We start from the raw sequence: 14,239 nt of genomic DNA, 5'->3' as shown, positions 1-14,239 counted from the left end.
GACAGATGGAACTCGGTGGAATGAATTAACACTGTTCGCCGATACGCACTAGAATTGTGCTGAAATTATTTAGGTCGTCTCTCTCAAAACAAATCATCAACTGTTAACTTTACGTAAAATAAAATCAAGGACTGCGGTGTTAACCCCGCGTTGGTTCCTTGGGATTGAAGGGACGAAGAAGGAGATTAAAAGATGGTGAGCTTCGGCTGCTACACCGACGCAGGCGATTGAACAAAGCTTACAAATATGGTGATCTTTAAGTCGGTGTCTTTGTCTGCATATTGACTCCTAGAGGTCATGGACTTTCCTAATTTACTTGGTTTCTTTGTTGCCACTCAATATTATTTTTGGGTTGAATGAGCCCAGTAGCCTAACCCTCAACCAATAATGTCATCTTAAAAAAAAAATCAACGCGGCTCCCTAATGGCCAGTCATTAATGTCAACTCTAAACCAATAATGTCCGTCATAAAGAGTAATAGCCAATCATCAATGTCAACGATAAACCAATATTGTCATCATAAAAGCAAAAGTGATCCACGCATCTCCCTCATCGACAGTCATTAGCGTCAACCAATTAGCAACCTAACTAAAACTCGACCCCACAACCGATCTTCTCCGTTTCTGTTTAAGTACACAGAATAGCAAAACGAAGGATCAAATCAGCGGCATAACACTTCAGGCCGGTCAGACTGTATCAGCAGGCGTACAGATTTTCTGAAATCCCTTTCTGTACAGAGTACGGAATATCATTTTTCGTATCTTGTCTGGGGGACTAGGGTCGAATATCATGGCAATATGCACTTTGAAGATATGGAAAGGCCTGCTCTTCCGACTTTTGGCATTCGCCTTTCTAGCGCATTATGTTTTCGGGGAGACGAGACACTATCATTTCGATGTGGGTCATATATTTTTTATCCATGTGCTTTCTGATTAGCTTGGCCATTATATGCCTTATAACTATGAGTTATATGCAGGCCTGAGATTGGATATTACAAGTTAAATATTAAATTTAGAGAATTTATGATCCAATTTTCATAGAGATTTCAGTGGAAGATGATGAATTAATTCATCTAATTTGTTAATTGTATTTCCAGATCCGGTTGAAGAATATAAATCGTCTCTGCCATATGAAACCTCTGATAACTGTCAATGGGCAATATCCAGGACCAACTATAATGTAAATGTGTTAGAAAACCTGCACAGATGAATCTAGCTAGTAAAGGTTTGAACACACAGCTTTGCAGAGAAAAACACTAAAAGAAAATCGAAAGAACAAAAGAATGATTCATTAGAAAATAGGTTACAATGCTCATGATATAGCATCACTGGGTGAAGATCCCAAGGTAATGCACCATAGTGGTGATCAATGAGAAAACTCAACAACTACAACAAGTTCCGGAGAGAACTAGCCAGTTGCGGAGTGAAAGAAGGAGCAAATCAGGGAGTAAATCATGCAGAAGAACTAAACAGTTGCGGAGTTAAAGAATGAGCAAATCAGGGAGTAAATCATGCAAAAGAACTAACCAGTTGCGGAGTTAAAGAATGAGCAAATCAAAGAGTAAATCATGCAAAAGGAATCTTGCATGTAGTCCCATGCTCTGACTAAGAGTCCACATGTAGGTGTGTAGTACTTCCAACACCCTCCCTGAACACCACTATGGGGAAAAATAGAAAATGGGCCCTGGCAACTAAGGCCAAAGGTCACCCAAAATACAGTGCAACTTGTACTAAAATTGAGAAAAGAGGGAAAACCTCGTGGGAAACCCCCCCCCCTCAACATACAACATAATCAAAAGAAAAGAGGAAGAAAAGACAATTGCTAAGCAACTGTGTCCTTCACTCCAAGACGATCACACAGGGAGCGAAACTTCTGCTCAGTGAATGTCTTGGTGAAGATGTCTGCAGTTTGTTCTGTTGAAGGACATAAATGCAAATCAATGACCCAATCATGTACTAAGTCTCTGATGTAGTGCATATGGATCTCTATGTGCTTCATCTACTACCGCTATACTGGATCCCTGCAAAATTTGAGAGTGCTCTGGTTGTCACACCAAATGACAATGGGCAGGTGGAACTGGACGCCCAACTCAGTGAGGAAGTGTTGTAGCCACAGAGCCTGAATGGTGATGTTGACTACTCCTCTGTACTCAGCCTCAGCTGAAGAGAGAGCAATAGCAGCCTGCTTCTTGCTCAACCAACAGATAGGGCCAGATCCTAGACTGAGTGAATATTCAGAGGTGGACTTGCGATCAATGCTGTCTCCCGCCCAATCAGAATCTGTGAAGCCAAGGAGATTCAATGTAGTGTCTGCTGCATAGTGAATCCTGAAGGTGATGGTGCCCTGCACAAATTGGAGGATGCGCTTGGAAGCATTCTAGTGTAGCTCATGCGGCTCCTGCATGTATCTGGAAACTGCCCCTACTGCATATGAGAGATCTGGTCTGGAGTGGGTGAGGTACAATAAGCTCCCCACTAGTTGTCGGTAGAGAGTGCTGTCAACTCATGGAGTGGCACCTCCATCCTCAAGGCAGACCCCAGACAGAAAAGGAGTCGGTGTTGGCTTGCAGTTAGTCATGTGAAATCTCTCGAGGAGATCCCGTGCATACTTGGCCTGAGAGATTTTGATGCACGTGGCATCCTGGTTGATCTCAAGACCAAGAAAGAAGTGTAATGGACCCATGCTCGTCATCAAGAACCTATCATGCAAGGCTCTCTTGATTGTAGCAATGGTTGAAGTTGAGCTGCCGGTGATTAGGAGATCATCCACATACAAACTAAGATAAGAAGAGAATCATGTGTCCTGAGCATGTAAACATTCGGATCAGACTTACATCTTTCAAAGTTTTGTGATAAGAGAAAAGAATCCATCTTCACATACCAAGCTCTCGGGGCCTGTTTAAGGCCGTAGAGAGATTTCTTCAGTCTGGAAACCAAAGATGAATCCTGAATGAAACCATGTGGCTGCTCCATGTAGATCTCCTCAGATAGGTCTCCATGAAGAAAGGCATTCTTCGCATCCATCTGATGTACTTCCCACCCCTGGGCAGCCACAATGGCAAGTGTAAGGCGTATGGAATCCATCTTTGCTACTGGAGCAAAGGTCTCGTCATAATCAATGCCATGCACTTGTTAGAAGCCTTTGGCTACTAGCTTTGCTTTCCATCTGGTGATTTTCCCATTTGCAGCATTCTTGGTCCTGTAGACCCATTTGCATCGGACAAGTTTTCTTTGTGAAGGAAGGGGGACTAGATCCCAGGTCTGGTTCTCAAGGAGGGAGTTATACTCCTCCTCCATGGCAGACTCCCAAAATGGATGCCCAACAACCTCAGCATAAGACTGTGGATCAGAAGACTGAACTAAATGACAATGCTAGGATGGCATTGGTTTAGTGGTAGTGAGGACAAGAGGAGGCTCAATAAACTCTGAGCTAGTCCTCTGTAGATTAGAATTATCCCCCACAAGACCATTTCTAGTAGCTGGGTGGTCTTGTGCATATATCTCACGTAAACTCCTTGTTCTCTGAATTATGACAGGGGAATTTGATTCACTGCTGGAAGCCCAATCTGGGCTTGGATGTAAATCATCATATGCATACATTGGATTTGTATCTGAAGACTTTGTTTCTGCATCTGCATGCTCTGTATCTGCATCTGAGTGTACTGAGTCATCGTCTCGGACATGAGGTAGATAAAAGGTGTTTGCATGCGGCAATTGATGTGCATGCGAGAGACTTTCCTCAAGTTTGACACTTCACTCAATGATGAGCTTGTCTGTAGAGGAAATCAGGAGTCGGTATCCCTTCACACCATCAGGGTATCCAACAAAGATGCACTCAATGATCTATGGATCAAGAGCTTTCCTCTTTTCAGAGGGGATCCTGGCCCATGCTCGGAAGCCGAAAACATGAAAGTGGGTGACCTCTAGTTTAGTGCCACTCCAAGCCTCAAAGGGGTTCTAATCCTTGACAGAGCTATGAGGAGATCTGTTCTGGATGTAGTTAGCACAATTAAGTGCTTCAGCCCATAGCTTATGAGGTAGTGACTTAGCATGCAACATGCAGGAATCCATCTCAATGAGAGATCGGTTCTTTCTCTCAGCAACTTCGTTCTGCTGCAGAGTGTATGGAACTGTGTACTGCAACTGTATGCCGGATTGAAGGCAAAGGTTTCGAAGTGTTGTGTTAACATATTCCCCCCCATTGTCTGTAGGGAGGGATTTGATCTTTCTCTCTTACTGTGTCTCAACTAGTGCTTTGAAATCTTCAAAGTGCGCAAAAACTTCAGATTTGTTCCTGAGAAGATACACCCAAGTATACCATGAGAAATTATCAATAAATGTAAGCACATACCTTGCTTTGTTGATGGAAGGATGAGGAAAAGGCCCCATGAGATCACTATGGATCAGATCTAGAGGAGAGGATGCTCTGTGAGTCTTGCCAGTGTCAAACGTTTCTCTAAAATGTTTGCCAAGGACACACCCTTCACACACTCCATTGGAGAAACTAATATTTGGCAAGCCTTCCACCATCTCATGCTTGCTTAGATGCTGCATATACCTGTAATTTAAGTGACCAAAGCTCTCGTGCCAAAGCCTACTACTATTATCAGCATGTGTAAGCAATAAAGAGGATTCAGATTCAATAAATTTAGAAAATGTATACAGTCTGGCTCCATTGTTTACCTCACTGGTTGCAATTTTGGAGCTGCTATGTAGGTCATATATCTTCACTGAATCTGGAGTGAATTCCACTCTCTTTCTGGTGCCAGAATGAGTGATCTGATAAACTGAAAGCAGGTTTACCGAAATTTTTGGAACATGAAGCACATCTTCAAAGCTTCCGTGTAAAAGTTCCACTCTACCTTTTCCAGTGACCTCAATAGGTGAGTCATCTTCCATGAGGATGGGAGGTCCTTTGCATGCATCCAAAGAGGAATAGACTTCCTTTGCAGCAGCCATATGATGTGATGCACTAGAATCTATAATCCATGCATCAGGGGAAGAACTAATTGCAACTAAAGCATGAAAATTGTTACTTTTCCCGTGTGGCGGATCCTCAGTTTTCTTCTTGGCGCCCTAAGGGATGTGGTCCCCAAGGTTGTGCTTCTGAAGGATTTCTACCATTTGGTCAATTTGTTTCTTCATGCATGAGGATTTTGGATGGAATCCTCTTTGACAATAGGTGCATCTGTTTCCTTTCTTCCCTTTCTCATTTCTCGAGCCAGAGGTGTCATTGAAGGGCTTGGGGTACCCTTCCTTCTTTGGATGGGAATGCACTTTTCCCTTGTCTTTTTGCTGCTGATTTTTCTGATTTGAATCAGATATGTGATTTTTATTGTGGCTTCCATCATGCACAACAAGTGCATGCGCTTTTGGAGGTTTGATTTTCCCCATGCCAATGAGTTTATCTTGCTCAAAAGTATGGGACTCCATGAACTCTTTGAGAGAAGGCATAGTGTAGGGTTTACCTGTTACAAGCCTTACTGAATGAAATGTAGACACAAAGACAGAGTATTCCGGTCCGAGCTTTGACATAATAGAGAGAACTTGGTGACTCTCCTCCTTGGATTTGTCAATTCCACAACCCTTAAGTTGCAGCAATAGATCATTATATTTGGCGAAGAAGTCTTGAACTCTGTCATAGTTCCGTGGATCCAATGACAGCAGCTCCACTTCAAGTAGATGTCCTTTCATCTCATCTTGTTTCCCGTATATTTCTTCAACCTTTTATCAAATCTCATTGGGAGTATTGCAGGCAGATAGATGAAACTGCAACTCTGGAGAGATGCACATGCATATCGATCCATGGGCCTCATCCATATGGTTGAGGTACTTGGATTTCTCTATGGCTGAAGTGGGTTCCACTTCTGCAGCCATGGTAATCCTGTACAACACTTTTTGACGAAGGTATCAAGCCATTTGGTCCTTCCATTTGTGATAGTTGTACAGTAGGATTGATGCTTTGGGAAACTCCATTTTTTGATCTTTGATTTCCAAGCTGTAATACCTGCAAAATAAAGTACTGGTGCACCTTTTATATAGCAACCTGTGGGCTCTGATACCATGTAAATGTGTTAGAAAACCTGCATAGATGAATCTAGCTAGTAAAGGTTGAACACACAACTTTGTAGAGCAAAAACACTAAAAGAAAATCGAAAGAACAAAAGAATGATTCATTAGAAAATAGGTTACAATGCTCATGATATAGCATTACTGGGTGAAAATCCCAAGGTAATGCACCATAGTGGTGATCAATGAGAAGACTCAACACCTACAACAAGTTCCGGAGAGAACTAGCCAGTTGCGGAGTGAAAGAAGGAGCAAATCAAGGAGTAAATCATGCAGAAGAACTAACTAGTTGCGGAGTTAAAGAATGAGCAAATCAAAGAGTAAATCATGCAGAAGAACTAACTAGTTGGGGAGTTAAAGAAGGAGCAAATCAAGGAGTAAATCATGCAAAAGGAATCTTGCATGTAGTCCCATGCTCTAACTAAGGCCAAAGGTCACCCAAAATACAATGCAACTTGTACTAAAATTTAGGAAAGAGGGAAAACCTCGTGGGAAAAACCCCCCCTCAAAATACAATGTAATCAAAAGAAAAGAGGAAGAAAAGACAGTTTCTAAGCAACGATGTCCTTCACTCCAAGACGATCGCACAGAGAGCGAAAATTCTGCTCAGTGAATTTCTTGGTGAAGATGTCTGCAGTCTGTTATGCAGAAGGACAGAATTGCAAATCAATGACTCGATCATGTACTAAGTCTCTAATGTAATGCATATGGATCTCTATGTGCTTCGTCCACTGCCGCTGTACTGGATCCCTTCAAAATTTGAGAGTGCTCTGGCTGTCACACCAGATGACAATGGGTTGGTGGAACTGGACGCCCAACTCAGTGAGGAAGTGTTGTAGCCACAGAGCCTGAATGGTGATGTTGACTACTCCTATGTACTCGTACTCGGCCTCGACTGAAGAGAGAGAAATAGCAGCCTACTTCTTGCTCAACCAACAGATAGGGCCAGACCCTAGACTGAGTGAATATCCAGAGGTGGACTTGCGATAAATATTGTCGCCTGCCCAATTACAATCAGTGAAGCCGAGGAGATTCAATGCAATGCCTCCTGCATAGTGAATCCCGAAGGTGATGGCACCCTACACATATCAGAGGATGCGCTTGGCAGCATTCCAGTGTAGCTCATGCTGCTCCGGCATGTATCTGGAAACTGCCCCTACTGCATATGAGAAATCTGGTCTGGAGTGGGTGAGGTACAATAAGCTCCCCACTAGCTGTCAGTAGAGAGTGCTGTCAACTAATGGAGTGTCACCTCCATCCTCAAGGCTGACCCCAGACAGAAAAGGAGTCGGTGCTGGCTTACAGTCAGTCATGTGAAATCTCTCGAGGAGATCCTGTGCATACTTAGCCTGAGAGAGTTTGATGCTTGTGGCATCCTGGTTGATCTCAAGACCAAGAAAGAAGTGTAATGGACCCATGTCTGTCATCAAGAACCTATCATGCAAGGCCCTCTTCACTGGAGCAATGGTTGAAACCGAGCTGCCGGTGATCAGGAGATCATCCACATACAAAACTAAGATAAGAAGAGAATCATGTGTCCTGAGCATGTAAACATTCAGATCAGACTTACATCTTTCATAGTTTTGTGATAAGAGAAAAGAATCCATCTTCGCATACCAAGCTTTCGGGCCCTGCTTAAGGTCGTAGAGAGATTTCTTCAGTCTACAGACCAAAGATGAATCTTGAATGAAACCATGTGGCTGCTCCATGTAGATCTCCTCAGATGGGTCTCCATGAAGAAAGGCATTCTTCACATCCATCTGATGTACTTCCCACCCCTGGGTAGCCGCAATGGAAAATGCAAGGCGTATGGAATCCATCTTTGCTACTGGAGCTAAGGTCTCATCATAATCAATGCCATGCACTTGCTGGAAGCCTTTGGCTACTAGCCGAGCTTTGTGTCTGGTGATTTGCCCATCTGCGGCACTCTTGGTCTTGTAGACCCGCTTGCATTGGACAAGTTTCCTTCCCGAAGGAAGGGGACTAGATCCCAGGTCTGGTTCTCGAGGAGGGAGTTATAATCCTCCTCCATGGTGGATTCCCAAAATGAATGCCCAGCAGCCTCAGCATAAGACTGCGGATCTAAAGATTGAACCAAATGACAATGCCAGGATGACATTGGTTCAGTGGCAGTGAGGGCAAGAGGAGGCTCAATAAACTCTAAGCTAGTCCTCCGCGGATCAGAAGTATCCCCCACAAGACCATTTCTAGCAGCTGGGTGGTCTTGTTCATATATCTCATGTAAGCTCCTTGTTCTATGATTGATGACAGGGGAAGTTGATTCACTGCTGGAAGCCCAATTTGGGCTTGGATGTGGATCATCATATGCATGCACTCGATTTGTATCTGAAGACTCTGTCTCTGCATTTGCATGCTCTACCGTGGCATCTGCATGATCTATGTCTACATCTGAGTGTATTGAGTCATCATCTCGGACATGAGGTAGATAAAAGGTGTCTGCATGCGGAAATTGAGGTGCATGCGAGAGACTTTCCTCAAATTTGACACTTTGCTTGATGATGAGCTTGTCCGTAGTGGAAATTAGGAGTCAGTATCCCTTCACACCATCAGGGTATCCAACAAAGATGCACTCAATTCTCTGTGGATCAAGACCTTTCCTCTTTTCAGAGGGGATCCAGGCCCATGCTCGAGAGCCAAAAACACAGAAGTGGGTGACCTCTTGTTTAGTGAAGCTCCAAGCCTCAAAGGGGGTTTGATCCTTGACAGACCTATGAGGAGATCTGTTCTGGATGTAGTTAGCACAATTAAGTGCTTCAACCCATAACTTATGAGGCAGTGACTTAGCATGCAACATGCAGGTATCCATCTCTTTGAGAGATCGGTTCTTTCTCTCAGCGACTCCGTTCTGCTGTGGAGTGTATGGAACTGTGTACTGCAACTGTATGCTGGACTGAAGGCAAAGGTTCCGAAGTGTTGTGTTAACATATTCCCCCCCATTGTCTATATGGAGGGCTTTGATCTTTCTCTCTGACTGTGTCTCAACTAGTGCTTTGAAATCTTCAAAGTGTGCAAAAACTTCAGATTTGTTCCTGAGAAGATACACCCAAGTATACCGTGAGAAATCATCAATAAATGTAAGCACATACCTTGCTTTGTTGATGGAAGGATGAGGAAAAGGCCCCATGAGATCACTATGGATCAGATCTAGAGGAGAGGATGCTCTGTGAGTCTTGCCAGTGTCAAAATTTTCTCTAGGATGTTTGCCAAGGACACACCCTTCACAAACTCCTTTGGAGAAACTAATATTTGGAAAGCCTTCCACCATCTCATGCTTGCTTAGCTACTGCATATACTTGTAATTTAAGTGACCAAACCTCTCGTGCCAAAGCCTACTACTATCATCATCATGTGTAAGCAATAAGGAGGATTCAGATTCAATAAATTCAGAAAATGTATACAGTCTGGCTCCATTGTTTACCTCACCGGTTGAAATTTTGGAGCTGCTATGTAGGTCATATATGTTCACTGCATCTGGAGTGAATTCCACTCTCTTTCCGGTGCCGGAATGAGTGATCTGATAAAATAAAAGCAGGTTTACCAAAATTTTTGGAACATGAAGCACATCTTCAAAGCTTCCGTGTAAAAGTTCCACTCTACCTTTTCCGATGACCTCAATAGGTGAGTCATCTCCCATGAGGATGGGAGGTCTTATAACTAGGAGTTATATGCAAGCCTTAGATCAGATATTACAAGTTAAATATTAAATTTAGAGAAGTTATAATCTAATTTTCATAGAGATTTCACTAGAAGATGATGAATTAATTCGTCTAATTTGCTAATTGTATTTCCAGATCCGGTTGAAGAATATAACTTGCCTCTGCCATACGAAACCTCTGATAACCGTCAATGGGCAATATCCAGGACCAGCTATAATTTCTTGTGAAGGAGATCGAGTGGTAATTAATGTAACAAATCATGTGAAAGACAACGTTACAATTCATTGGTAGGTCTAATAATTCATCGGCGTACTTCTTTAGCTGTTTTTCTCTTCTGACTGATATATCAGGGCATCATATTTGTTGTGGCGAATTTATAACCTACATTTTATTATCTGCTACCTTCCTATGATATGTAATGGTTTCAATGCATTCCTCAGGCATGGGATTTGTTAGATAAGATCTGCATGGGTCGATGGTCTTGCGTACATGACCCAGTGCTCCATTCAAACTGGACAGAGTTACATTTACAATTTCATCATCATAGGGCAAAAAGGAACACTGTGGTGGCATGCACACATTTCTTGGTTGTGTGCTACCTTGTATGGACCTATTATAATCCACCCCAAGAGAAATGTTGCTTATCCATTCCCTAAACCACACGGAGAATTACCCATTCTCTTCAATACTGAATTAATTAATCACCAATATTCTTGCATCATAATCATGTTGTAATAAGAATTGTGCATTGTTCAGAATTTACAGTCTTATTATGTATACATTACCTCTGGAATTAATTGGAATTTGCAGGAGAATGGTGGAATGCAAACATGGAGAATGTTATCAATGAAGCAATGCAAAATGGTGGTAGTCTGAATGTGTCTGACATGTATACCATAAATGGGGGTTCCCTGGGCCCTTTTATAACTACTCTGCCAAAGGTATCTTATCAACTTCGACCTTCAACTAGTCATGCTCATATCAATGCATATATACTCATATTGATGGATATAATTCTATGGTTTTGTGATGTATTCATATTGACGCATATCGCAGATACATTCAAGCTGAAAGTGATCCCGGGAAAAACATATCTTCTCTGTATAATCAATGCAACTCCAAATTATGAACTCTGCTTTGCAATCGCCAATCATATGGTGACTATGGTGGAAATAGATGCTTTGTATGTGAAGCCTTTCCAGATGAAAGCAATCCTCATCTCTCCTGGCCAAACCACGAACGTTCTCTTGAAAGATAAATCGACTCCGCCACCATTGAACGCCAGATTTATAATGGCCGCATGGCCTTATGTTACAGGGAGCGGAACCTTTGATAACTCAACCACGACCGACATCTTAGAGTACACGCAGGTTTCTATTAGAAAAATTCTATGGAGCAGAGGAGAGGAGTCTAGCTTAGAATTCCGTTGCGGCAAGACAAATCTTATGAGAATTTAGTTGCGTCGAGGTAAGTCTTATGTTGCGGCATGTAAATCGAAATAAAACACAGGGAATAACTCACGACAAAACAAAGTAAAACAAAAAAACTTGTAGCAAATCTAATCATGAATGTTTAAGGCCACATCTCAACATAACATACTCTCGATTATAATATAAAACATAGGAAAATACATTCTGTTGATAGATGGATGATGCAGCTTCAAGTGAAAATAAGAAAGACTTATTGTGATTTACCTATTACTAGGGTTGCAGAGTAAATGTCTATAAAACTCAATAAAACTAGTTTTCACGTGCCCACCAATATTGCCTCCATGATTTTCTTCCCACTACCTCAAATACTCTTGGTCTCTAAATTGCCCAACTATGCAAATGACTTTTACATTCATATTTATCTCAACATACAAATTTGGCATTAATACATGACAGAGAAAATAATTAATATGCACCATGAGTGATTTTACATGGTAAATGGTTTTCTGAACTTGCAGGTGTTGTGGAGGGTGGAAAACAGTTGCGGAGTGAATTCTTGCCCATATTTATTTACCAAACTTCATTAAGTGCATCGTCAGCACTATACTTTTGCTCTGATTTTAGTCCTTTCGCCTCCAAACAAAATCACAACCATGCAGTAGTTGACTGGGCAAGCATGGTGTTTGTTAGTTTATTTAAGGTGGTGGTTGAGATTATTATTTCCAACACTCCCCTTTAATAATAACTGTCGCCATTGACAATTCCCAAATGGTCACTGAGATAAACAAAACTTTCACGTGCTAATGGATTTGTGAAAATATCAATAAATTGTTCCCTTGACTTGCAGTGCTGCAACACAATCTCATCATTGTTAATCAACTCTCTGATAAAATGATATTTAACATTAATATGCTTGGTCTTCTTGTGAAAAAGATAATTCTTTGATAATGCAATTGCTGATGTGTTGTTGCAGAAAATAGTTGTCGTTCCCTCTTGTCGTGGTGAAGATCCCTCAACATCCTTCTCATCCAAACTGTTTGACAGGTTGGTGTTGTTGTGGCGACATATTCGTCTTCTACTATTGAAAATTAAACTATCCGCTGCTTCTTGGAAGCCCATGAAATGGCTCCGAAACCCAAATGAAAAACATATCCTGACGTGATCTTTCTGTCATTGACACTTCCTGCCCAATCATTGTTAGTCTAACCAACCAACCGAAAATCACTTGTTGCGGTGTACAAAATGCCATACTGTTTTGTCCCATTGACATACCTTACAATCCTTTTCACTACTTACCAATGTGTCTCCTTGGTTGTCTCCATGAACCTCGACACCAAACTCACTGCATACATTATATCCGGCCTAGTGGTGGTCAAATACATCAAGTTGCCTATCATGCTTTTGTATAATGTCAGATTGACATTGCTACTGCAATCTTCTTTGCTCAAATTCAACCCCATGACTGTTGGAGTTGGTGTGGGCTTCTTGTTCTTCATCTTTAACCTCTCCAAAATGTCTACCGCATACTTTGTTTGAGAGATAAAAATACCATTTTCTATTTGCTTCACTTCTATGCCAAAAAAATACCTTAACAACCCCAAGTCAGTCATTTCAAATTCATTCTTCATGACTTGTTTGAAATCAGGGATGAGGAAATCATCACTACCTGTAAAAATAAAATCATCTACATATAAGACGACAATAAGAATCTTACCATCGCTCTCTTTGATGTAGAGGGTAGGCTCTTCGTCACATTCGTCAAAACCATTGTCCAACAAGTAGGCATCTATCATGCTATTGAAGAGGTTTTTCCGTTACACCAAAACCTATAGGTGTTGGTAAACGTTTCAAACTAGTAACTAGGATCCCCAGGGTAGAAATTATAGATTCCATAGAGGTGTGTTGATTCTTCCAACAGCCCCCCTCAAACTCAACTTGGGGGAATCGAACCTGGGTCTAGGCTCTGATACCATGAAGAGGTTTTTCTGTTACACCAAAACCTATAGGTGTTGGTAAACGTTTCAAACCAGTAACTAGGATCCCCAGGGGGGGAATTCATAGAGGTGCGGTGATTCTTCCAACAGCTGTACCATGCACATGGTGCTTGCTTCATCCCATAAAGATCTTTCCTCAACCAATACACTGTCTTCTTTGCCTTCTATCTCATAACCAGGTGTTTGTGCAACATACACTTCCTATTTCAACACTTCATTCAAGAATGTTGATTTTACGTCCATTTGGTACACTTTCCATTTATGTTGCACGGAAATCGCCACAATTGTATGCACTGTCTCCATCCTCGCGACTGGCATGAACATCTCTGCAAAATATCTTCCATTTTGTTGCTTGTATCCTTGGACAACTAGCCTTGATTTGTGCCTTTCAATATTACCATCGACATTGCACTTAGTCTTATAGACCCACTTCACTCCAATGACTTTTTTTCCTTGCGGAAGGTTCACTAATTCCCATGTGTCATTATTTTCTATTACTTCTATTTCTTCCTCCATTACTGCAACCCATTTTTCATCTTTGACTGCATCTTCAAAATGGATTAGGTCATCCACATGACAAAATAATGCAAATAAGGAATTCAGACCAGCGTTGCTATCAACTTCATCTTGCTCATAAATTTCATTTAAATTTATGAAGTTTGGTCTTCTTGTGCTTGTTCAAGATGGGCTTGACATGTCACTTGGTGTTACACTTTGCGGTGTGCTTGGAGAAGCACTTGCTTGACTGCGTGACACTGTCCTATTATTTGTTGATGTTGTTCCTTGCTTCCTGCTTTGTTGCGCTTGAATAGGAGTAGAGGGAGTCACTGTTGAGGAATTGTTCACTGTTGTCCATTCCTCTTTGTCCTCATGTGGTATACATGCTTTCACATTGATTGTCTTATCTAAACTTCCATCCCATGCTTCCTCTTCTATGAACTGCACATATTTTCTAATTATGACCTTCTTGGTTGATGGATTGTAGAGCTTGTATGTTTTGGATTCATCACTATATCCTACAAATATACATTTCTCTCCCTTGTTGTCCAACTTCTTTCTTAACTCATCCCG

General features: G+C 41.7%; 1 pseudogene; it reads left to right on the top strand.

Annotated features, from left to right (window-relative positions):
- Positions 1-788: 788 nt before the first annotated feature.
- LOC149154835 (laccase-17-like) overlaps positions 789-14,239 on the top strand; it is a 34,416-nt pseudogene continuing 20,965 nt past the window's right edge.

Source organism: Pinus tabuliformis, chromosome 9 (genome assembly GCF_031772625.1).
Source record: "Pinus tabuliformis cultivar Carrire ecotype Pingquan chromosome 9, CPIR1, whole genome shotgun sequence".
Classification (NCBI taxonomy): Eukaryota; Viridiplantae; Streptophyta; class Pinopsida; order Pinales; family Pinaceae; genus Pinus; species Pinus tabuliformis.
Note: the sequence above shows the minus strand (reverse complement) of the source record. Positions and strands in the feature narration are given on the sequence as shown.